Source organism: Ostrinia furnacalis, unplaced genomic scaffold (assembly GCF_004193835.3).
Source record: "Ostrinia furnacalis isolate ACB-3 unplaced genomic scaffold, ASM419383v2 OfSCF5861, whole genome shotgun sequence".
NCBI lineage: Eukaryota > Metazoa > Arthropoda > Insecta > Lepidoptera > Crambidae > Ostrinia > Ostrinia furnacalis.
This window is the reverse complement of record NW_021136100.1, coordinates 969983-997811: the sequence shown is the minus strand read 5'-3', so window position 1 is coordinate 997811 and position 27829 is coordinate 969983. Positions and strand designations below refer to the sequence as shown.

Genomic DNA, 27829 nt, shown 5'->3' with positions numbered 1-27829 from the left:
AGAATCATCAACATGAATTTGGATGAAACATATGAATAACGTAAGATATTGCATAGATAGAGTCATTTCCCTGAGATATAATATTCATATTCTTCCCTTTCATGTATTCAATGCTATTCAGAAATAACCAAAAGGACAGTGATCCTTTTAACAATACAAACTGACGAACTGTCTCTATTTCTCTATATTGATTGACATGTTCAATAAGATCAATTTCGTCGCTTTATCTATCCACTTTGTGCCGACAGCTATTTGACATTAACTTCCATGGGACTAACCCCTGCATTTGTTTCTCAAGGAGTTAAGGCAGTTCCTGATTCATGCTGTTAAGGGGTATCTTATACAGCTATTATAGAGCTTTCAGTATACACTTAATTACTCGTACAACAAAACTTTCATGAAAAAGGGACATAAGTACTTTATAAGATTTTATAAGTAAGTACAAGTGAGTATGTAGAGATCTTGAAACATAATGAACATGCTAATAACTCTAGACATACCATACATGGTCAACAGAGAAATAGATGTATTTATTAAAGTATGTACATAGAACAATAGTTTAAAAGCACTAAATTTCTTTTTAATGAAAGAAAATTATAGAGTATGAATTCCTGATGTTAACATATAGCTATATGTTTCAGGTGATGATAATTATGTAGGTATGAAATATTGTAATTAATTATGCAGATAAAACTACTATTTTACCAATTAATTGTAATATTTTGCTCACGGTTAATTTAACCACTTTGCTCAAATCAAATTACGCATCATTGATGATTAATAAAATATTTAGCGCGGCTAATTGAACAAAAAGCTTAAACATTATTACTTGTTAAGGTATTAAGCCGTTTAGAATATCTTTGTCACAATTTTCGTAGTCACATTCTAAAAGACATCGACCTTGTCGTGTAATTAGCATTCTATATTGTGTCTCGCGTTTAAATAGAGGCAAATTTCGGTTCTAGGCGAGTGAGATAAGAAATAGAAAAAGTTATTGAGCAATGGCGGAACGGTTCGGTGTTATATTAATTAGGACAATGGATGTGGAAGGCGCGTAGTTGAATTTCCCTAATCGGCGGCGCGCGCTGCCTACTTGGGGCCGCGAGGGTGCCGTTAGCGCGCAGACACGCCTCCTCGCGCTCGCAGCACAACTCGCATCCATCCTCACGTATGCCGAACTAAAATCACACCTACCTTAAATATTTTGCCAGACACCCATTTTCCACGTGTTAATCGCTGAAATTTTTCCTTGAAAAGCTCCTCGACCCCAGCACACTGCCGCGACGTGTACTCTGTCGTAATCGCACGCGCACGCACACATGAGCGAAGGCGCTGCTAGTTTTGTCGAATATTGATAATGGATGTGCTAAAAAATATACTGTTTTAAAAATATTTTCGAGGTGTGTAGGAAATGGTATGTAAAGGGCAATGTATTCCAGAAAATGGAGGACCAGTTTGGTAGTGTGCGTTGTGGCTTATTTAAGTGTGTGTGAGTTATGTTAGTGTGCGTACGAGTCGTTGCGCGCGGCCCACCAGCGAGGTTATCAATCTATGAATCGTTTAACGTTAAAGTATTAAAATTGCGCATTTGCTTTTTGCGAATTGTATCGGATTAAATTCATACTATTATTTATTCACTTTTTAGTATTTTATACTTGCTTATAGTTAATAGTTTACACTTTTGAATAAAAATGCATTAGTACCAATTAAAATGTAATTGCGACATTTATTTATAATTATTTGTATTATTTTTAAGACACAATTAAGCTTGCACAAAACGGTGCAATTAAAGTCAAGAAGTATTCTTCGACGGGCTACCGGGGGGTTAAGGCAGAAAAATACATTAATAATTTATGTCATTAACTTATTTTGATCATAATTAAAATTCCAATACGTGGAGTTGACTCGAATTATTCCGTTTCACTGGCAGAATTAAATGGCGTGTTCCGAAGTGTCAGAGCAGCAACATTGAATGCGACTTCGACAGGCATAACATTTTTCGTAAATGAAGTGGCCTGCGACACGCTAGCCCCGACCTTTACCAGCCAAAAGAATCCAGTTAGACATCGCAGCAGCGGCGCGAACAATGTTTCCGCCGATAAAATATAGTGCGCTGCAACGCTGGAGTGCGGTCGAAACGTATGGCGCAGCATACATTTCGCCCGCACTCTTGCTTTGTCGCTTTATATCGCTTCGCGATTAGAGCGGTGCATCGCTATGCAGCGGGGCCGGGGCCGCCACGACCGCCGGAGGAATGCGACAGGTATCCAATTCCTGGAAGGCCGCGGCCCGTTACCGCGCCGAATATCTCCCGGCAGTCAAACGCGCCGACAAGTGGCCAGCGCACTTGCGACAACACCGGCCGATGCGCCCCCCCGCCCCCCACCGAGAGCCCCTCACCCCCCACCAGCCCTCGCTGCATTCCAAACGACATTGAGTTAGAAACCAGTTGAGCGCATTCTATCTGATCCATGCACCCGGACCTTATTTGCCTAATATCGCTCATTCCGAGAATGCAAATCAATGTCATAGACTAAAGACCCGCGTTAATAAATCAATCTCACTTTTGAAAGCGATCTTAAGTAGTAAGGTTGTATTTACTGAGATAAATGGAGGGTCAATCGATTTAATATAAAGGCTGTTAATAAGTTGCAGTAATTTTGGGTTAATGTTTTGTATGAAAGGTTCTTGGTAGGTACAAAAGATTGAATCTGTTATAGAGCTTTTAGTTTATTATGATAATAACATGGGATTAGGCACTGAATTCACTGAAGTAAATATAACGAACTCATCCCTGAAATGTTCCCAAAAAATAATTAACTCTATAGTTGGCACATCTATGAAAAGGCGCTTAAGTTGCCAAAAAAACTGTTTCATTGCTTATAGCTGAGACGAAGAAATTCTCGCAGATTTACATTTTAAATGCTCAAAAATGCTGTTTTCTGGTGCCATTCCAAAGTTCTCTGAAGTCAGTTTCGAAGTAATGATATAATTTAGTTCACGTACGCTTTCATGGAAGAATTCGGCTGCCAACAGATATAAATGTTCATCTTTACTTCTGTTGATATCTAGTCCAGCGTGACATAAAATGTATTTTGTTTGATTCTTAAAATAAAATTGTTCTTACAAAAAAAAATGATGTAACAAGATGCATAAATACATAATGTCAACACTGTCTCTTATGCTAAAGCAGAAAATATTATTAAACTTATTTACTGTGCAAAAAATCTTAAATTCTAAGGGCATAGGCAGGCACACCCTCTTTTCTATAAATAAATAGATTTACCTTGGGGTTTATGATATGACCCTCTGTCAATTTGAAACATGTGTTGAGAAAGTGAACACGTGAAGGTATGTCAATATTTTTCGAAGTACCCTCTCATATTCCCCTTAAAGGTTGTTGGACCAATACTGAAGGGCTTATCGAGTTAGCGTTGGAATTTTTATTTAATTACTACCTACTAAAGTTGTAAGAATTATCGTAGCAAGAAAGTTCAAATTATAAGTCGCACTTACTCAAATAAATATAGTCAGAACTACCTGCCACTCCTAAGGCGTAGCTCCTAGAAATGATTGGGAAGAGACTGTTCTAATTCAAAACTAGATTTTTTCTATATATTTTTCTACTAATTCCAGAAATGCCACAGGCTGTCAAGGATGGGGAATTACGATTGCGTCAATTTCGTCATTAGCGACAGGAAAACAGTGGCTCGTTAGTAGACGTAGTGAATGCGTAGCACGTAATATGAGTAAATTGATAGGCATTAGTATTGTCATCACGCCACGTGATATATTTGTAAAAGGAACTTGTTCCTGGCGACAATGTAAGTACTCACTATTTGCAAAATATTTCATGCAAATAATGTCTATAATTGCTATTTAAATACTTCACAAACCAAACCCTTTTACGAGGATTTTATTCAGTCAAAAACATTTAACAAGTTATAGCTTAATCATTAAACGAATATTATGAGATAAGATCGTAGCTTTAAAACGTTTCGTTTCCAAGAAAATAATTTGAGAGTAGATAAACCGTTTTTTATGCGTGGCGCGCTATCACGAATATAAATTTAGGTGGCGTCGAGAGGACGTGCGCGCAGGACCTCCGCCTCCATTCATAGATGATAATCATTCATAGCCGCAAGGACACGCCGAGGGACAATTCATTCACAAACTCGTGTTTGCTTAGCTCCATGCGGGCCTCCGACAGTTAAAACTCATGAACTTTACGACCAAATGTTCCTTAATTTTAAGAATGGATGACTCTACATCACACGGGGGTATTGACAGACGAGCAAGACTCCGATCCGACTTGCCAGATGTATATCTTTCAAATATGTTTTCGTAGCATCGGTGCCACCGGGTGCGAAGTGGCTCCCATATGGTCCTCGAACAACAGGAAACGTCTATCTGTTTCCTGATTACATTAATTACCACCGTAATGAAAATGCTCGGCGTACGTATAGAGATTTTTCAGTGGCCTGTAACTACATACAAATGCACAATATCCTCGGTGAAGGGCGACTAAAAATAGTATAGTTATTACTGTCAAAGCGATGAATTCTCAGTTTGACGTGAGATGCGAAGCACCCTAAGGATCGTACCTAATGACAAAAACAGAGCGTCGTCTGAGCGACACGTGGTGCGCCCCACCGGAAATATCAACGCGATATATTTCGAGGCGAGCGCCCCCTGCGACGCATTTCAATCATCCACTAATAAGCAGACGGAAGGAAAGTAATCTAGACAAAAGTTTAAAAATAAGATGGCCAGGAATAGATCGAAAGGTGAGCTTGAAGCGCGGCGGCCCCACGAGTTAAAAATACGCGCGCGTCCCGGCGCCCACGCGCGCCCTTCGCCGCCCGCCCCAGCGCCCCACGCCCCAGCCGCAACCACCGACTTATTGCAAGTACCTACTTTCTTAAGTAGGCAGATTTAGGCAACTTATTTTAGTATTAATACATTAAACTTTATTATAATAACGTAGGTGAATTGTAAGAAGTGGTTGCAGTAGATGTTTCGAAGGGTTTTTTGAATTTACTTCAAGAAGGTAGCAGTATTAATCGCAAGCGTCGCTTTTGCAAGGCTGCGTTTTACTCCTGTTTTTTTATTAAATAAAACAACTTTTAGTATTCAAATTAAGTGGACAGTTTCTTATTTACTTCAAATTGACTATGTAGAGTCACCAAATCGACACCTTGTCTAATAGTGACTCTATAATAACGGTCTATAAATTTAAGGAAGTAAGTAAGTACAGTTTAAATAGGGATATCAAACACTGCATTGAACAAAACCTGTACTAGTTTACCATAATGATTATGTTTGTATTTGGTAATTAACGATATCATCCTCTATCGCTGAGGGAAACAACGTAACAATTTATTGCGCCCATAAAAATATTGAGGTCATATTAAATTTATTGTATTGACCGGTAGCAAATACACCAAATAAATTCTCTTTTGTGCTCTAAATAAATAATAATGGTGTGTACAGCGTCATAATCAGAATGTGCTCATTCCGGAATTGGGGCATAGCTTTGATTATAGTGGTCAAGCTCGTTATTTATAAAGACGACCATACAATATTTGAAATCACGTTCAACGTTATAAACGGTTGCATCCTTATAAGATTGAAGGATGACCCACGGTGCATGTACCCACTAGATGCATTATGGTTGCATAGCCACAGGCAGAGCGCAGATTGTGCTATAAATAAAAATATGTATAAAGTATACTGCAGAAAGCATAAAAGGAACCGATATTGTTCTAAATCCCTACTAAACAAGTAGAGTTGCAGATTATGAGACCACATTAGTTTTATTGTGAAAAAGCAGCAGTAATTTTGCCAATGTCATTTAAGTTACTGCGTAAGCTTTATCCAATAGAAGATCAGATGTTATTGAAGAAATACTCGTACAAATGCGTCTAAAAGTACAAGTAACAGGGAATGAAAATTTAAGTATTACTTATTTGACGACTCTCCTTTTAAGGTATTATAGAAGTTCCTTCTCTAATATCCCAGTTGCATTCGTGTTGCAGTAGAAAAAAAGTATAGAAATTAGTGCGTATTGTTTATTTATCTGTTTTCTGTTACGTGATGAACCGCATTTCTTAAAGTATAAACCTTTTTTTTATCCACAACGAGGAAGCTCTTGGCCTGTATCCCACCTGATGGTAAGTGACGCCCAAGGTGGAAGCGAGCTTCACCCGGAATCCTCAACCACGGAGGAACTGGCTATCTTACCTCTAACTGCCGGAACACAACAATGCTGTTAACATTGTTGTTATGGCGACAGACTTAAGTAAGATAGTGGTAGCTAGCCAGGCGGACTTAGAACAACCACCAACCAAACCGAACAGAAAAATCTGCCCCCACTGGGAATCGAACCCGGGACCTCTGCGTCTGAAGCAGGTGGTCTTATCACTAGACCACAGAAGCGGTTAAAAGCGCCGTTAAGTTTTAGCGCTTACTGAATAAACTATTTTTTTTTAAATCTATCCAAAGAACCTGGACGACAATGGTGACAGAATGATATGAGACTTCACAATTTCACCTTTATATGTAAACTTCAGTACGTGCATTGTTGTTTCTTGAGTAGAGACTAAGTACTGATCCCAAGACACAGCTACATTACTAAATTTACTTACATGATTTATACAAAGGAATGGGATAAATATCTTTTAAGCTGATTTTCATGGTAGCTGATGTTTGGTTTAAGTTTTTTGAAATAGCTGTTTTCAGACGATTTTTTTATCTTTATCGCTTTCAGAAAATCACCTTATTCACATCTAAAAATAATTTTTTTGTCGCAATTTCGTCATTCAAACTATAGGAAATAACATTCTGTAAAAGTGCATCCTAATAAAAAATTGCAGGAAAAGATACAACTTGAGTTTCTAATTGGAAAGTTGAATAACAAGAATTCCATTTCATTTTCTGAAATTCGCAACTTAACGAATTCTCGGTTTGTTTTTCTGACGGAGGATTGATTGTATATCCGTATTTAGTGAATCTCGTTGCAGCCCTAATACTCGTACTGTAACCATAGCACGGCCGCTTCATGAAAAGCACAAGAACATCCATTTCACCTTCTTAAATTCGCACCGTCTTCTCAATTTCGATTCGATTTCGTTTTGCGACCAAACTTTTATCCGAGAATAACTCCTGGTTTAACTGGCACATTGACAGTTTCAGTATGAGAAATATGCCAAAACTAACGATTTATTTTGAGATTAATATTACAGGTGCGATTGTGGTCAAATACCTGCCTTGTAATGCATAAAAAAACTCTTGTTTGGTCGAATCCACCCTTAATATTTCAAGTGTTTATTCTATTTATTCGTATTTGGTGAATATCTTGGCAGCCCTATGCTGTCACCGGAGCGGCGAGCGCGGCTGCTTCGTGGAAAGCGCGGTGTCGTCTTGCGCGCGCGTTTGATACTCGAGCCCCTCGTGTAAGGGAGCCCTATTGTTACACAAATATTACTTCGTTTAGATTTAATAGTTCTAAATTAGACACGGGATTGATGGTAGCTTACGACGGTTATTGACACAGAACAGACCAAGTACTGCTTGCTTGAAAAGAAATTGTTCGTAACAGAATAACCGTTTAATAATATGAATTTGTGTCCTGAAAATAGGGTATTATCATAAAAATCTGAGAAAATCTGTTTTGCTTAAGTAAATAGTAAATAAATACCCATGTTTTCAAACAATTTCTATTTAATGTTTGCTAAAATAATGCAGCAATGAGATGAAATCATATTACATTTTAACGTTAGGGCAACTTTTCACATGCTGCATTTGCGACATATGACACTAGTAGGTATCAGGGACTTAATGTTATTGCAATTTGTTTATAAATATCACGGTGGAAACGGTTAATTTGTAGTCTTTTTCAAGGTTTGGCACTTTAAAATTGGTATTTCTAATTCAAATAATATTTAGGAATGCCTAAGTGTTTTGAATTTTTGAAATAAATTAAAATTGGAGCTTTTAAACTTCAAGAGGGCGAAGCCGCGAGCATCCGCTAACTTTAATAAGTTTTATCTTTAAATGAATGATTAAAATTGACGCACCCTACGTGCTTAAATGACCAAGGGTTCGGTAACTAAAATATGTAAAAATTGTATTTGTAAAAGTAACATTCATAAGTAGCACTGAAAACATGTTTAGTTCAATAAAAATTGTTGAATCATAAGTAAAAATTATACTGAAATAAATTCAGGCAATGTGCTGAAGAGTAATACTGCTACTTAATAATAATAATGCTTTGTAAATTGAAAAGACATCACGATGGCGCCGGCGCTGCCACTTGTTCATAGCAAAATATTAATGTCCGCGAGTGGCGCATGAAATCCGAACGGTTCCGTTCTCACGACCACCGATTCCCGCACAAAAGGAATTTTCGGAAATGTAAGTCAAGGATGATTAGTGTTGTTCTGAGCCCACCGTGGGAGAGCCGGTCATCCTCGCTATGAGTAATGCTGACAGTCACAGAAAAATGCTACTCAATAATTATTATGATCTTGTAAAAGAGAGATGTATGTCTCGGAATAAGTAATCGCTCGTCGAAGCCTGGGAAGACGCCGCGCGGCGCCTACGCACCGTTCATCAAATAAGTCACGCTGTTTTCAGCCGAGAAATAGGGACAACCATTTACACACTTCATACATTTCGACTCTACCAAAATGATATTCGGCCCGTCTTTATGTGCGGTCGGCGGCCACGTATTTCAATGTTTTTTCTTCTATGTAGGTAGGTATTCTTTAAGCAGGTTTTGGGTCGACATTTAAATTGAGCACTAGAGGCGAGCAGATACCTACCTATCTCGACCGCTCCAATTAGCAAATACATACAATAAAATATATAAGTAATATCAAGGCACGCTTGATGTAGATAAGAATGTAACATTGTTTATATCTCAGATATGAAATGTAGTCCGGCGCTACCAAAATCTTAGTAATTGTTCGACAATAAAGCGATACGCTTTATCAGATCCTGTGATACGACGGCCATGTGGGCCGTGGGTGACGGAGATCGCTGCGGATGTAAACAGTCTTAGTGGGATTCATTCAATTAGCGTCGGGATTGGTATAGGAGTGGGAGTCACGTCATTGAAGGGCCGCTGCTGGCAGGACCGCGGGGCGGGGGCAGCCGGGAGCAGGAATATTCAAAGCGTGAGAACGCCGGCGACCCGCATGCCGCCGCTTCACATATCTCACGCGCAACCTCCACTCGCGCCCGTCGCCCGAAAACCACCTCTAATCACCAGCCTTAGAGCTGCAATTAGCGTCACGCCGATACGTGGTTATCGCTCGGAACATCGAGGACAATACTTTTCTAGTTTAGGTACGGACCGCTGGCATTGGCCCGGATACTGTCGATGAGCGCGCACGTCCACTCGCCACCGCAACTATTCCAATGGAATGTTTCTTAACGATTCGCGATATCTCGCGAAACGGTATGCTCGATTCGGTATGCTCGAGAACGACCCGTCACGGACGATGCATGACACAATAGGAATGAAATGCCAAACGGAACACGAAACCTCCGCGCATGTCATGGTTATCTTTCCAAAACTATTTCATGCCTGATCTACCACAAAAGCGTTTTAAAAATCATGTGATTACGTGGGCCCGGGCGACGTCAAGACATCGCGGACAGTAATGGTCCTTTTATTGCCGCAGCGTCGTCGTATGATCCCGCACGGTGGGTGCCGTAGGCGTGTCGTAAAGTTGAGGAATCGTTTCTTATTTTTGCGGTGAAGTAAGCGTTCTCGGAAAGGTGTCGGAGGGCGTCAGAGGTGCTAAATATAGTATTGGGGTTGTGTGAAATGGTGGAAATGTGGTGGGGTCAGGGGTACGCGTGCGGGTCGTCAGTTTCGGCGGGCCCCGCGGGCGTCGACCCCGTGAAAGGCGCGCGGCCGGCAGCAGATCGGCGCGCGCGCACCGCTCGCCTTTTTACGCGCTCTTTCCCGCGCCGCGCCGCCGCCGCCAACCCCGCGGGCCCCTGGCGCGGTCGCCGCCCGCTGATACTGCGCCAGCCGCTACCAACCGATTTGCTGTCTGCACCGCAACGCGAAAAACTAACACGCGAATATTTCCTAGTAATGAGACCACATTTTCTGACTGATGCAGTTATTAGTATGAATTCATCTTTCAAAGATAATTTTGCTGTAAAACTTCTCTAATATGAAAAATCGATGTGTCTACATATTTGTTAAACACACAAACTATGACCGTTACAAAATAATAAAGTAGATGTGTTTTCACACATGAAAAATGTGAAAATTTACATTGAAAATCGAATTAACTAAAACAGTTAATACCTACGTGTTACAGATTAGAATTAAATGAAAAAACTAATTTAGAGCAAATGAACAGCAATCAGAGATCTAATCATATTCCAATTAAAAACTGCAATTACATTGTATTTATGTAATATTTTACTATATCAGCGCTTAAACCCGCAGTTTGAGGCGCAAGGTTGTAATTATAATTGATAACAGCGCATCTGCCACGTTAATTGTGCACCTGTTGGTCGGACGGGGAACCTCGCACCTCGGAAATAATAATAATATTACACGAGTGTACGTAACTAAAGACTGGCCAAAAGGTGGTGTAATTATTATATTGTAGAGTTTGCAAATCATTTGTACAAACATTTAATTTGATTGCATCCGTTTTTAAATTAGTAATATTTTAACTTTTTCAGTTCCTACATTATCATTAATTGGGCCGTTGTAGATGGATGAATCATCGTTTCACGTGGATTTAGATCGTTTCTTAGTGATTACGTAATCGTCAATCACTCGTGATAAAAATAGGTTGTATTAATTGCAAAAATGCAAATAAACCAGTTTATGTAGAGTTCCAACAAATGTATGGCAAAATTTTAGCTTTGGAAGGAAGGGTAGTTAGAACTAAATGTAGTTTTGGTGTTATGGTGCTGCGTATCGTGTAATTGAAAGAGGCGTTATCTGTATTGTAACAATGTGTAATAGTGTAAAATGATGATGCGGGCCGCGGGTTGGCGCGCCCTGGCCGCCGCTCCGCCGCCGCTTCGCCCTAATTAAACAATAATCGAAAAACTACAATGAACGGGCGCGCGACTCCGCGTCCTCGCGCCCCGCCCCCCCCGCGCCGCGTGACGTCATCGTTGCACTCCTCATTATCGCCTCTCGCCTCGAATCCGACAACTAATACTTTATTCGCATAAATCCAACACCAAACAGGGATTGTTTGGACCAAACACAACCACAACGCAGACTTTTCAGATCACGTTCGAGTCTGCTCAGTAATTATTATCTGCAGCAATCCAAAGATTTACACCTATATTGTTCGGTAATTGTCGTCACGAGCATTGTTGCCGGGTTGTATTCCAACATTGTTGTTGCCAGCTGACTATTCTGAACGCAGGTAGAGAAATTTTATCGAGCGATGAACTCGCGCGCCGACGTCACCAATCGTTGACGTAATAGTTAATTATGCTCGCGGTACGTATTGTAATTCAAAATTGTTTAATTAAAGTAATACACGGCACGCAGGGTAATTACAATAGATATTCGGTCTGGTCTAGACTGAGTTAATTACACCGTATTGCATAAATTATTACATAGTTGTGCTGTTTGTTCGCGGTTGCTATACTTTGAGATAATTGATTGTGATTGTAAGTATGAGATATGTGTTTTGCTGAGTATCGTGCGGCTGCGCCCGCGCCGGTGGAGCGCGATTGATCGCTGGCAGTGACGTCACACGCGGCGGTACGTCACGGTCGCCACGTCACGTTGTGACCATGATTACACGCCTCGGAGTTGTGCCGACATGATTCTGTCAAAATTATTTGCGTCATCAACTATGAGAACATGTGATTCCATTAGGTACATTCAGAAATATTTCTATAAAGTTCAAACTATACTCGTATAACATTTATCGACACATACATTACAGTTACAGTTGGTAATTATAATGTGTTACACTGCACTTTAATCAATGAATAAAAGACTATAATAAAAAAGCCAGACAATCTCTTAAATAATTCAAACTTAGCTACAAGCAATAGCCAGACGAACAGTTAGGCAAGCAAGTGGAAACATCTTATTGACTGACTACAATATTTGTTTTTGTTAGATTTTAGTTATAAAACAAAGTCTAAACCAGCTTAAATTATTCATGTAATAAGCAATACTACAATAGATGAATCATAATGTACAAATGACGGTACGTCAAGCTCAACATAGTGGTATCTTATGTACTTATAAATAGGGGCCATTTTTCAACAAAAATGTAGAGTCTGATGTGCTGTCTGTACTATACCGTCTATGAAATATTCGTGATATAAAAACTGAAAACTTTGTATTAGATGATTCTTGTTACATCAATAGGTATGTGTAGCATATTTAATACACCATAATTTGTATTTAAATGGAAAAATTGTGGAAATCCACGTTTTCGGGGGAAGGTTGGAAATTTTCCAAGCCATGAAAATCATTTTTTATAATTTCATTAGTATTTGCTGAAGATAGTTTTAAAGAAACTATTCGAATTGATAGAGATGTATTAAAGTCTCGATTAACATACGATTGAAAGAAATGTGTCTGAATCTTGTAAAATATTAATGTTATGTGTTCTGTGTGCCTACCATGAGTTTACGTTAGGTGAGCTCGCTAGCGAATACGTCAAAAAATTCTATGAAGATTTTATTTCTTGAAAGTAGCCGCTAGAGGCGCTGCACAATATGTCATACATTTAAATGTCATTTTTTTACGCAGTCGCTAGCGAGCACACCTAACGTAAACTCATGGTAGGCACACTGTATGATTATTTTGATTTTGAAAGATGTAGAGCCGGGCTCATCGAATCTTGATAAAGTTTCAAGTAATGATTGACACACAATGTTATCAAACAGTTAGATTCTAAAATTCTAACTAATAAAAGGTGCCTGTGAAAAATCAAAAACCGCAGTTACTAATAGGTTATTAGGACTTTACCTACAATTGTTGAAGTCCCTCAATGTTTAACTTTTTCCGTAAATACCTACTAAACTGAATAATATTCAGTTTGATTGACAAAACATAATTCATGTTTTAAACCCTGTATTGGATATTTTACTACAGTATTAGTTTAATTTAAAAATGTTGTAATCTGCCACTTTTTTTGGCAAGGAAGCGCTTTTTTGTGCAATGAATAGCATCATCATAAAAACAAATCGCCCTTTTAACTTCCAAGGTGCATACCTCCATCGAGTGCCGCAATCGGCTAAAAATATTTACATTACCATGCCCTTCGGTGCGTGCCTTAGTTATCAAGGTACGGAGGTCGCTAAAAACAAACAAACCAATCCAAACCCTCTGTAGATAGACTTAAGGTTCACCAACCACACAGTCTCTACATACGACTGAATAAATACGTCGCTGCTCGATATACTAAGTGATACTTCTTGAATGTTTTCAACAGTTATCTCGAAGAGCAATGTCCAATTTAAACTGGAATATTATTGTTAACTGTACTATTTCATTAGAGTGTAATTTACTTAGCTTTTTTTACAATTATTTACATTTAAGTAATAATTTACAAGTCACCACAAAGGGTATTGCAAAAAGTGTTTCCAATATTCTTTCATTTAAGGTCTTGTATAATGTTGTGTATATGTTAAGGCGCCTAGTGGCCCCGAGATAAAAATCTGAAACGGATAAAAATCTAAAACGGATTAAAACATGCTGATAAAATCAAAGCTATGAAGATTTTAGTATGTTTTAATTTTCGCCGTAATTGCCATTAATTTTGCTTGCAAACATGTTTCATAAAACAGGCAAACTTCCCATGTTATTTATACATATACATTTAGTAACTGACTTAAATTAGAGTTAACCTTCTCTCAATTGTATAATGGGCAATATAAATTATACATCTATTGGTATTTTATCTTTCTCATTTTGATAGACATTCATCTCAATTTAGCTTAAATATAACGAAATACTGGCAGATTTTTACCGTAAATATCTGAAGTTGATTAAATTATTTCTCTACATAGAAATCACGACATAACTCTCTGTAACTCACGAGTGATCTATTTGGAAGGACTACATTAGAGTCAATCAGAATTCATATCTGTCATAGGTGCATCAGTTTAGAATTAATATTAGCCAATCAAATATTTTTAAGCTTAATCTATACTTATAATAAATCTGTAGAGAGGTCAATTCTGTACATGAAATATATTTTCAAAATAACTATCAGGGGGTGATTAGTGATCGATACTGATGCCAAAAATGCAATCAGTAAAATTTTTGTCTGTCTGTCTGTCTGTCTGTCTGTCTGTCTGTCTGTCTGTCTGTATGTTCCTTATAGAAACAAAAACTACTTGACGGATTTTAACGAAACTTGGTACAATTATTCTTCGTACTCCTGGGCAGGTTATAGGATACTTAGGAATTCCCACGGGCACGGGAATTAGCGGGAAAATCCTTTTTTATGAAAAATCTAAACTGCTTAAGTTAGACGCTTGAAATTTGGCATGCAGGTACCTTAGTTAACTTAAAGCTTAGTTACAACAGGATATTGCAAAATTTCTACGGGAACGGGAGTTAGCGGGAAAAAACATTTGTATGAAAAATCTAAACCGCTTAAGTTAGACGCTTGAAATTTGGCATGCAGGTACCTTAGTAAACTCAAAGCTTAGTTACAACAGGATATTGCAAAATTCCCACGGGAACGGGAGTTAGCGGGAAAAAACATTTGTATGAAAAAATCTAAACCGCGTAAGATAGATGAAGGGGGTAAAACGGGATCCACGCGTACGAAGTCGCGGGCGGCCGCTAGTTGTATAATAATTTACTAATCACTAGCATTATTCTTAGTGATGTTTCAAAATTGAGATTTTCCGTTTTGTGGAAAATTCGTTGATAGCTCATGCGCATACGCCACACACTGAGGCCCGGTCCTTGAGTAGGAGACGCTCAAACCGCGCTTGTCTCTACCGCAAATTGATCAAACGGAACTTTTGATAAGTACATGGACAATGGACATACCTACAGGTTGTGGTTTTGTAAAACAACGCTCATTTCAGGGGTAGTTACGGTATACTGTATACCTACATGACACTGATGCCAAAAAATATTTTAAATTTTCATGGAAAAATCCATGAAATCAGGAAAATGGTATTATTACGCAGGCGAGCTATAGGACAGTCCCTCCGCTCTCCCGAGGCGGCGGCCGCATGTGCTCGATGGTGTAGCTGGATACGCGGGAGTGGTGCGGTCGGTAACAAGCGCCGTCTCGAAAGTTTTAGGAGACATTTTATCAAGGTTTTTTACTATGAAAATAATAGTTAAAATTTTATTTATATTTTTCTTGTAATTACTTTCATGTGTACTACCCTGAGATAGGCGTTGTTTTACAAAACCACACCCTGTATATATCGGTATCTATATGTATACGAGTGTTGCGCATTTGATTATCACCTCTGATAGTTTTTAGCGCAACGGAGGGGCCCCGTTACTTTCGAGTTTACCGCATTTTGACGTCAAAATATGCGTTACGCAAGATTTACCTGACACCATGGTAAACCATCAGAAGTCTTAAGGCTATTGGAAAAATAAATACAATCTCATTGATTATCCTGAATAAGATAAAGCTCTGTGGGTGGCGATCACTTGATTATGAAAGAGAAACATCCATACCGATGCAATAATAAATGTAAACAATACAGTACTAAACATATAGGCAGTATGCAGGTAATGTCACCAGGAAAAGTTCACACGAGAAGTGGTTAATTTCATATAGCTGCTATTATAAATATACCTTTTTCTGTGTTATTTTCATTCGTCTGTAAGTCGCAACAGATGATTGTTTACTTATTTATATGTTATAATGAGAATTATGTTTTATAATAATTATGTTTCCAGCGCGATTGAAGACGATACTTGACTTAATTAATTAATTGTTGTACTTGTAAGTTTTATGGTAGATGCTACAGATACAGTCAGCGTCGAATAGTTCGTAACACCCAAAGTAACCAAAAAGTTCGCAACACGTCTTTGTTACAGTTGGAATAAGGTTGTGTTGGTAACTTTTTGGACACTTTGGGTGTCACGAACTACACTCGGCATCAAATAAATCGCACCTCCCGCGACAAGCACTTATCAAACGTATGCATCCCCACTTCCCAACAACGTTGGTACCATTTGAAAGCCTAGTACTAAACTTCATTTCATTAAAGGAAAGGTGTTTACCCCAAAAATGTGTGGATCCAGAGTCACTTCTTCAAAAAATAGGTAGTTACGCTATAGCCATTTTTTATGACTATAAAACTGTTAAGTTGGGATTAATCGCTATCCATCTGTTAAAGAGGATACGTGAGATCTTTATTTGGTTTTATAACCATAAAAATTGGTTTAATTGATCCCAGAGGTGAGCCCAAAGTGAGGTCTATTTTCAAGTCACATTTATGGTATATGTTAATCATTTATTTACAAATAAAATGTATTTTTCTTTAATGATATTTATTGGGCTTACAAATAACACCAATATTGTTGGGGTACCATGATTGTGTCAGAAGAAAATTTTTAAAGTTCGCGTCGCGGAAGGTGCGGTTTATTTGATGTTGAGTGTATTTGACACTGTACTGTACTCGTAGGTATTACAAACTATCACAGTTCCACAACTGCTAAGGTAGGTCCTGTAGGCCACAATTTCGACTACAATTATAAAAAGCAAACAACATAATAAAGTATATTCTTTACGGACTCGATCCCACGATTTGCATATTTAATTTGAATAATAGTTTGAGTTTAAAGCTTGGCCTAAACTGCTTCAACTGTCAAAAGTTTAATCGGCATCTGTTGGTTTTAAATATCGGGTTTAATGAAACTAAAAACACTTCAATCACCATCAGCTACTGAATGACTGAATATTTCTCAAACAATTTATTTTTAACAAGATATTTTTTGTTATCTGTTCCGAGGAATCGCTGAAAATGTAATTGTATCATCTCACCCGAAAAAATGGACCGTGATTTTCCGCAATAAACAAATAAGGACCATCTCCTAGAGTCTAGACACTAATGTACCTTTTCAAAGAAAGCTGTCCAGTACGAAACAAATGAAGGTATTGCCATCCGATACATTGGGCAAAAAAACCTAAGCCACTTTCTTTCAGGTAAATCACTTGCTCATATTCATAATGTTTTCTAAGTTTACGAACTCCATATAGGTACATGATCAAAATCACTCCACGGGTGTACAAGAAAGTGCGAAACACGAGTGTGCGAGAGGAATGGCGACGGATTATAAAGCTTGCCACCAAACCAGGTGTGACGACCACGACCGCTCTGGCAAGGGTGTAGCGAGTTAGCGACGAAGAAGAAGATGAAGAAAATCATAATCAAAAAATCTACTCCTGAAGGCAGACTAAGCACTACTTGTAAAGGCAAGAAAAGAAAAACAAAAGAAGCCTAATACTCCGCTTCATAGCTGAATTGTCACATGAGTCCGTTCTACTCACCCCTAAGCTTAATGTGTTTCATGATTTTAGTTTTAAAACGTAGTAGTCGTACATAATCAATGCGTTTACAATGTTACTGCAACAAGGTGAACCGACAACATCATAAAGGTAGCAGGAAGCCGCTGGATTGGGGTAGGCCTATGTTCAGCAGTGGACGTCCTATGGCTGAAATGATGATGATGATGATAATGTTACTAATTGCAGGTACGTACACAATTAGGTATTTTAAACAGAAATCCGACAACGGTCCTAGGTGGGTTGTCTTTTGTAATGAAAATGTGAGTGAAGAAAAATGTGTCTTCATTTATTTTGCTTAATGCGTTGATGTCTTTTTAAGGGATGATTTTTAGGAGGCTTTTTTCTCACCACACCTTCTAAAAATCTTTTAGTTGAAACATATTAACGGATAGATTAGATAATACAGCTAAGGAAAGCTCAGATGATATCTTCTAACAACCGAGGTAGGCCTAAGTATGTTGTTGTGGCAGCTTTGTGTGCTGCATAGAACTTGCCCCCAGTGTCTAACTAATTAAGATGCTACAGCGACCTAAAGACTAGGCCTCCATTAATAAGAATCTACTCTCTCATCTGTTTTGCTTCACCTCCCACCACTTAGCGACATGGAGCTCGCGCAGGTCCTTTCGCAACTTGGTCTCCCCAGCGGTTCCTGGGACGACCAACCGGTCGACGGCCACTTGGTCGTCCGAAGTACGCTTGCTTCTCTTCATGATCCTCTCCCTTTCTTTCTAGGTTTCTAAAATCTTATTTACTTTGAATCAACATTCCCTCAGCGCTTATATGACATCTTGTACATCTACAAGTATGACGCCATATTAATTTATGGTTTCGTAGGTGGTACATAAAGGTTTACTATGTTACAGCGGTCTATCCTTATCCTTTTCCCAGTTCATCAACGTGGATGGAGTGGAGATCCATGAAATGCTGCAAATGGCCTTGTTGTTACTACAATCTGCCTGAACTTGACCCTTTTAGGATTGTTTTTCGATAGTGGGTTTTCTTCGACCTACCTATACACGAGATAGTACAGCTTGCTTATTCAAAGTGGTTTCATTCAGAATATGCCATGCTCATCTCTATCTCTCAATAATGCTACACGAGGAAGCGCCTCGAAAATATGTGCATGTTAATAATTATTGTGCATTCGCACGCAATTTGTGAGAAGGGGACTTGTTTGCGACTGGAAGATGTGAAAGACTGAAATGTTAGTCATTTGGGATAGGGTGTGTGTGTAATTATAGTTAATTAAGAATTTTCTTATGTTGTTGGTCAAGTAATTAGTAAATATCAACAGTAGTTTAGTAGCAGCAGCTTCTGATCAAAGAAGCAGTTGGATTCTAAGGCTGAATTGCACCATCTTACTTTAACTTTGACAAACGTCAAAAAAGCTGTCAAACTTCATACAAAAACACTGGTTATCGTTAAAGTTACGGTCAAAGTTAGGTGGTGAAACTCAGCCTATGCTGAGGATCTTAACTGAAATGAATAGTTTCTAATGCGTTGTGCATAGGTGTCATTCTAAAATTGAAAAGAAACAGAACAACCCAGACTTTTCTTCTACAAAATATAAATATTTTGTAAGCTATTGGAATGAGGTCGCTCGTGAAGATTGTTTTAACATCGGAAACTAGGAAAATCCCTACGTGAGTGATCGCACGTATTTCACGAGATATATATGTTACGGTTAAAGATAGGTGTGAACGTAAACTTAAGATTAGACGGCTAAACTTAAGTTTATCTTCGAGAAGCAGCTAAAGTTCGATAACATGTTAGTTTGCGTCGTGATATTCCATCTTTAGCCGGCTAATGTGCACATTAGCCAAAACGAAACGGCTAAAAATGTATTCTATGGGCGCGCCCGGCCGGCGGAGGGCTTGAGGGGGCGGTGGGGAGACAACGCGCATTTTGTAATTTTAAATACCTACAGAAGATCCTTTAATGACCAAATGGTTCCTTATTATTTTATTTTAATGATTAGGTAGATATTATTTTAAGTAATTAATATTTTGTTATTGTAATAATTGTAATTTTGAATACCTACATAGGTACATAAAAGTATGTGTAATGAAAGTGATAATGTTTTAATAAAGTTTTCGTGTCAAAATAGTAAACATTATTACGTTGTTTCCTTTTCCATTTCCTTCTACATTTTTAGCCAAGGGCCTGCGGTTACACTTAAGTTTAGCCGGCTAAAGATAGAAGAAAGTAACATTAACACCTCGTCGAAAATAAACTTAAGTTTAGCCGGCTAATCTTAAGTTTATGTTCACACCTATCTTTAGCCGTAACATATATATTATTTCTGTTATACGTCACCATACCCTGTTAAGTATAATCTATGACAATATTTGAAGCCAATTAAATGGGCATTAGAGCTGTCTCTCTTCCTGTATCTATGTATAAATGGTTCGAAGGCAATAAATACATTTTTTATTTACATTATGCTCTGATTATTTATTTTAGCAAGAATGTTACGCTTAATATCGTTATTGATTAACTTAGATATGTTACTAAGTTCAATTTTGCATAAACAACAATGTTACGGATTTCTATAACGTGACTATGCTTAAAATAGTGATCTGCTGAAATAGCTCTTCTATTTCTTATGTTTTGTTAGTAGCAGCTGATAATGCAATACGAGTCCCCAATACTATCCTCGCCTAAAGCAAACATTGGGGTTTGTTGTTAAAAATAACTTCTTCCTCAAGGGAGAGTCAAAATAGTGAAATGTAGAGTTCGGTTCAGTATCCGGTTATACTCGTATTGATATGTCAGGTTTAAAAACAATGGGATTTTATTATAACCAATGTTTAAATTTTAAGAAGATAAATAATTCAGGACTCATTATTGCAAAAAGTTATAGTTGTTAAAGTAAATAAACATGGTACGCAAAATTGTTTGGCGGTTTTAGTTTTTGTCTACATTTTTTTAAGTTTTATGTTAACTAGTAGATAGCTAACTTGTAACTCATTTACCTATACAACAGTATCTAAGTATCTGTTTGGAAAATCCGTAATGCAAATGCAAAGATAATTGTAACTACCGTTTTATTGTTTGGGGATTTTCCAATAACTGTTTCACTTTGGACGACTCCTAATCTTCATTTTAATAGATAGATAGATAGCTTCAAACGATGCTAACCAAGTGATGGCGCAAATACGGCGTGACAGGCAGGTGTGCGCCGCCGCAGCCCCCCTGCTCGCTGGCCACTTCCGATGTCGTCTGTAGCCGTGCCCTGCTCAATTCATACCCTAACCCATCAAGATAAGGTCCACAATCGCCCGCATCTACGCAGCACGTGCATTCGATGCACTAACGGTTACACATTTTGTACGAAGCGAATTTACAGTTTCGTCAGTTTCGTTCTGCGTCTACAAAAATTAATTGTACCAACATCACTGGAAACGTCAATTGCGTTTACGTCGCACACGTAATATTAAATTATCAAAGTTGCCGATTACGAAGTGAAACGGCGCAGCGTAGAATGTAAATAAACAAACGGCTCGCGTATTGAATCGGGCGCATTGTGAAAATATGCGCATACGCACACGGGACATGCATAACTTACGCGTTTGTGCGGCGACGTGGAGATGTAAACAAAGCTGTAATAGTCCATCGGCGCGGGCGCGCTGCGCGTGCATCGCTGCAGCGTGCGAGGGGCGCGGGCGCACGCGGCTGACTGCAGCGGCACCCCGCCGCGCCCTCTGACCGCCGGCCGGCGCATTGTCAACAAACACCGATGAATGGAAATGAGGCCGTAGCACACCATCGATCGAATGCACTCATCTCGTAATGTCGAAGACGTACGCCACCGTTATTCGTTTATTTATCGCGCCACATCCCATAAATCCTAATAAACAGACGGGGTGATCATTTTATATTCGTTCCGTGGTCGCCTATTGTGCGCGCGGGACGGCTCTATCTTGCGTTGTGTTGAGCCGGCGAATAAAGGATTGAAATGTTAAGGAGATTACTGTTTCTTTAGTGATAATGATCTATCAATGCAATTGATTTATTATTTTATGTATCTGCTTTGATTTTCTGTCTGTAACGCCGAATTTAGAACATTATTTATGGGAGCGCAATTAGAAAATAGTCTAAATATGTAGACAGAAGTCAATAGTTTTAGGTATCTTTATTTTATAAACAAACTTAATGCGAATGCTAATTATGTCCTAAAGTACTCACAATAGTTTTTTGGTCTTGTTCTTTTACGGTTTTGATCTTGAAAAGATCAAATCAAATCATTTCTTTTTAGGTTTTCATACTTCTATATATCTGAAATTTTCAGCATCTTCTACGAGTTTTATTGGCATTGTAATCTTTCAATATAGGCATATGTCTTACTTCATACAAGCTCTAAAGTTCCTTAGGATTGAAATAACTTGGATTGATGCCTATAAAGATATTTGTGCAGGCATCAAAGAAAAATAAACGACTTGAGTTCATAATGTTCTCATAGTAGATAATTCAATCAAGTTATTTTATAACTTATCATAATAAAACATTTTCTCTTTTAACTCATCGCGTTAACGACCATTCAGTTTACTTTTAATGGTAATATAAAAGCAGGGAATGAAAAGTAAACTGATGGAATTAATGAAATGGCTCAGTACGAAGCCCTTATGTAACTTAATCATGGCGTGTTATTGAATCATTTTGATAAATGATTCACAATCGCGAGCTGAGGGCATATCTACTTGCCATCGTGTGTGTTGGGAATTTGGGATCGTTTAACCAATTTGTTTTATTAATGGCTTTAATTTTGAAGTATTTCATTATTTTATTCCAACACAATTGTTTTAATTTTCAACTGATTTTAAAATGTTATGGTTTTCGTTAAGGTATCTTTTCTCTTTGCTCTATGGACTTACGTCTCTGAAATACCTATAATTTTCCTTATGCTCTATTACAGCGAGGTTGAAATGTATGTCCCAGTCGCTATATGACTTGATTGTTTTAGGATATTATGAGACTCTACCTAACAGTTAATGGTTATGTATCTACCTAAATAATAAGAAGAGCTACACTCGGAGGGGAAAGAAAATGGGAAAATTCGTCTATTTACGAGCAAGTGCAAGATAAATCGTTCACTATTGGTCGCAATTTGTAATTTTGGCAACATAAAATCGTACTTCAAGGTTCATTATATCTTGTTGTTATTGTATTAGCTCTACTGTTGAAGTCATTCACGAATAGTAGAGACTCCTAGTCCTAGGCCTATTGCGCGCCGCGATAAGCTTTTCCGCCCTTTTATAGAATTTACGCATTTGTCGCCTAAAATAATCGATAAGATTTTATCACGACGTGCATCCTAGCCCGGTTGAATAAGTCCCTGAAGCCGTATATCTGGCAGCCCTATGAGCGCGTAGGCCAGCGCGTGCCACCGTCGTCGCCATATGTAAACATGCCTCAGATTCCATTGAGAGGGTTTTATCGGCAAGAGGCGCGTACGCACCGGAATTCGGGTGTTAGGCGCATAACACACCTAGCCTGAAGAAGGCTAAACAGGCCAAGACCTTCCTCGTTGTGGATTAAAAAAAAACTACGCTGCGTGGCAGTTATGTCGCTTTTACATGTCAAAAGCTCGCTTAATATTCGTAGCAAAGCTTCGTTATTTTGTGATTTTTGTAATCACAGATTAATATATGTAATATGTTTTGATCGAATGGTACAAATCCTTATGTATTATATCACGCCTAATGCGGACAAAACTTTAGTTCTGAGAAAAAATTATCAGCCAATTAACTTACCTACTAGGTAAAAGCTAGAGGTAAAATAAACGTACCTACTAGGTAAGTTGTAGGCACATTTTCCTAAATTCCCAAATCAAAATCACAACTTTTCTGGTCGTCTTCAAATTTCTTCAGCAATTCTTCAAATCCAAAATTATCCATCTTGAAAGTCTGAAATGAACACGTAATATTCGCGATATAATGTGTTACGCTACTAAGGATGCACGCTGCCGGGTCAACGGCCGCGAAGCGCCGCGCGCCCTTTGGGCGATTTTTCTAATGCAATTGGTAACCGTCAACATTCCTTCCACCTCGTGCAGGATGCGTATGCGTCCTGTGCCGTTGGGAACGGAGGCGTTTGTAGGCACGCGGCATGCATTGAGATTGACAATGGGAGAAGTCAAATGTCGAACCCTATACACATATAACATTATTTTGTTTGACGGTATTTGGTATTTGACATTCCATGCGGTCATGACCACTCAAGATGCATTCTGCTAGGTATTTCACAGAGCTCAAGATCTAAATATTTGCAGGAAGGTAGAGTACATACATAATTAAAAGCCCGGAGCCCCAAAGAGATTTTAAGCACGATGCGTTGTCGCGTTTTAACCGGAATTATAAAATTACCAATTCAGGAAAAGTTACTAGAAAAGGTAGGTTAGCTAATCATATAACTTAATAAATAACTCGCTACGTGGTAAATCAACGGCGGTGTATATGCTTACGCTGAAAACAAGGTTCATCTGGCTATCGGTTAGCGGTTTTGATTTTATAAACAATAGAAGTTTGCTTCCGGAAAATATACCATAGTCTTTGTTTGAAAGAAAAGTTTGTCTAGGCTTGAAATTCACGTACTTACTGTGTTGCAAAATAACATGCCATTATAAACTAACAAGACCCGATCTATGTGTGTTCATGCGTAGTTAATTTAATTGGCAGATACCTAAGCGAAACTAAAGTTAAAGACGCATTTTTTCAGTTTTCAGACGAATTTCCTAGGAAAATTCGTACAAGTTTCAGGGAAGTGCGTGGTGTATCCTCGTCTTGCTGAAACTAAGTGAATTCATGTGCTTACTACCCACTAATTGCTCTCCAAAAGTGGTCAGCGAAATGCACTGTAACTGAAAACAATTAAATTATTTGCCACGAAGTTTTACACGGCGCTTGTAAGACACGTCATGCAATAAAGTAATTACAAAACGTTCTTCGCGTTGATTATTTCACTTCAATTATTTTCAAAAAGTAAATCCGCATTCTTTTTTAAATAAAAACAATAAATACAAGACGATCTTGTAACTGGATTAGGTACAAGCTATAGTTGTAGGTTCGAATCCCTCTGGGCGCAAATGTAAGTGGAGGAACATAAATGTTCGGAGACTTGGATTATTATTTTGCGACACCTAATTCTTGAGTATCCTATCTATCTACAAGCTCTACCTAGACAACCTACTTGTTGGGGACTTAGTTCCAAATTAAGTGGATATCTAGACTTAACACTTATTGACTCTTATACTTAGTAGTAATCAATCATAATTAATTACACAGGCAAGAGCTTTTAAGTTCCTAGTATTTTTTATAGTTATACTATAGCGGCCGCCCGCGACTTCGTACGCGTGGACCCTGTTTTACTCCCTTAGGGGTGAAGCTTCGAGTTTTTTTAGGGTTTTCCCGGAGATTATTCGATTTTTTCTCGCCGTAAAACCATCCTTGGACTTCAACGAACATTGAAAAAAAGAATTGGTAAAATTGGTCCAGGCGTTATTGAGTTATGCGCTTACCAACACATTTTGCGATTCATTTTTATATTATAGATAAATACAGACTTCCTTTACAATTCACAGCAATTAATTTGTGTATTTCTTTTAGTATCGACATACTGATAACAGAATTTAGATTTTTGTTAATTAGTTTTTTTTATGTTATATAAATAGATATTTAGAACACAGTATTTTATGTTAAAGGTAGGTGCAATTTTTCCTGTTGATTACACACCATTCTCGGAACATTTATATAAAATAATAATATTAAAAATTTACAAAAATAATTAACTTTGCGGAAAAGACTAACACTAATTAGGTAAATCAGTCTATTATTGTCCTCCCTATGGTCGGGTATTTACGTATTTAATTTAATTATGTACTTACTTGCTAAATTTGCGTCATTGGTGGTACTTGCAGCAATCTTATCTTCTGGGTATTTCGTCATAAAATTGTTTGTTTAAAACAAGGGAAAAATAACTGCCAATCACATTTACATCAATAGTAACAAAATGCACAATGCCAGTAGGTACCTAATTAACTTATTCGTTAATTTTTACCAGTTATTTAAGTAGGTATATGGTGTAAAAAGGTACACCAGTATTCGATTCCATGATGCAGCAGCGGAAACTCGGTAGTCGCTGTGGGAGTGGGTTATTCTAAAGTTAAAGGACAGGGTTCAATTCTGTAACTATGTGTATGCTTCCACGTGCAAGTTATTTTACATTATACATAGATGGAGTAAAACTTAATCTAGGTATCAGTGTTATTTCCATGACTTATAACTCAGTCTACTTCAGCAAGAGTATCGAGTCTCTCTTGAAACTTCAATATCCTGTACCCTTACAGTTCATTATTATCAAAACTTCAAGTTTGTTTGTTTACGTATATTTAAAAAGTAAACATTGTAATCATTCGCTGATAAACTACAAGACCTATCTACACCCACATGAAAAAACCAATCAGCTTTGTGCCAGTACGACGCTTTTGACATGTTAACACGGCTAACCGCTGCAATGTTTACCTTACAGCAATAATAAACTCGGAATTGGCGCCACCCACCTATGCGGGTAATTAAAAAGTAAATGGGCGGTGTGAAGCAAACGTGACGTAATATTTTTAACAGTTAACTGTTATGGGGAGATATGGCGATGACGCTGTACTATTTTAGGGTTCATATACACGGCTGCTTTTACAGTTGCAGCGGTGCGTTACGCTAGATACTTACGATTACCTACTGGGAGCTTTCGCATGTGTAACACAATGTACCTACCTACCCGTTGTTTCACAATTCGAAGGTAATAACACATTATATTATGTGTTTACTTTTCTAACATGGGAAGCTTTGTAGATGCAGTCGGTGCTTGGTATATCATCAGATTTTCTTCTTCTTCTTCTTCGTCGACAATATGCCTCTATCTTCTTTTTCTTCTTCGTCGACAACAAACCTACACAGTGTCAGCCTAAAACTCCGCCACAAGAGTGGCGTTGTCAGTAGCACTCATCAAATCCTCCTGAGTGTAGTTGCTTGCCTAATATGCCTTTTTATAAGGTACTAGCTTTCCGCCCGCGGCTTCGCCCGTGTAAAATTTTGTCTGTCACAGAAAAACTTTATCGCGCGCGTTCCTGTTTAAAAAATCGAGATAAAAACTATCCTATGTCCTTTCCCAGGACTCAAAACTATCTCCCTGCCAAATTTCATCAAAATCGGTTCAATGGTTTAGGCGTGAAAGCGAGACAGACAGACAGACAGTTACTTTCGCATTTATAATATAAGTATAGATTTTCAGATATGTAGTTACTTAGCGTGCTTACTTGACTTTTTTACCTAGTTGAGTTGAGATGCAAAATACTCTAGCTGTTTAGTAGCAATTTGAATGTATGTATGTACTTACCTTATGAAGCACCGAAAAAGAGCTTCGGGTGAGCCACCAAAAGTAGTCGCATCTCGTAAAGTGACACCCAGTTTTACCCAAATTTCTTCTCCTGTTCCAAAATTCTAATACAACTCTTTTACAGTCGCGTACCTATAATTAGGAAGGTTCAGTAATTAAAAGATACTGCAGACGCACGGAATGTTACAGTTGGATATTTAACAAAAACTATTAACGGCTAGTTAATAACTTCATCCCAGACAACGGAAACGGCGTTAAATTCCATAAATATAATAAAAGTAATTATGTTAAGTAATTGTTGGTTTTAATTATAGTAAGTTACTATTTATAACTGGCGCGATACATCCAACTTATGTATGAAAGAAATAGTAAGAAAAATTTAATTGACAGCGAAGAATTAATCAGTAGTTACGAGAGTTCTAAAGTAGATAATTAAGAGAGTAATTTTATTTATTTCTTACACAGCATAATAACTATTACAGCGTTTTTAAAAAATAGGTGTAAGGCAGAAAGTCTGGGTTTATGATTTTCTGATCTTTACAACTGGCGCTCAGTATCTCGATCCCATTATATTCAACTTACAGCTAATCTTCTAATTAATTTAAAAGTTCATTTTAAGTGCTATGCCTTTGTCCAGCAGTGGACGTCATTTAGCTGAAACGAACGAAGTGCTACACGCAATGTTTTACGGAAGGGGATTGAGTAAATAAAATTCATTAGATGCTGCATAATTTCTTATAATGTAAAAATAAAATAAAATAATTACAATAAAGTAACAAATTCGTATTTTCACTGTGCCACCGGTTTATCAATACTTTTGTTAGTACAGAAATTCAATAAAATAACATTATAATTTTAAATGAAATCATTAATCAAAATAAATTTTTCTAATATTAATACATATAAAAATTATAATT

The 27829-nt window shown here is 37.9% G+C and overlaps 1 long non-coding RNA gene across 1 annotated transcript in view; it reads right to left on the bottom strand.

Moving 5' to 3' along the window:
• Positions 1-21190, bottom strand: part of LOC114361660 (uncharacterized) — a 50941-nt gene extending 29751 nt beyond the window's left edge. Inside the window, exon 1 of the long non-coding RNA XR_003656614.1 lies at positions 21091-21190. This is a non-coding gene — a long non-coding RNA (uncharacterized LOC114361660). The remainder of the gene's footprint in view (positions 1-21090) is intronic.
• Positions 21191-27829: the final 6639 nt, after the last annotated feature.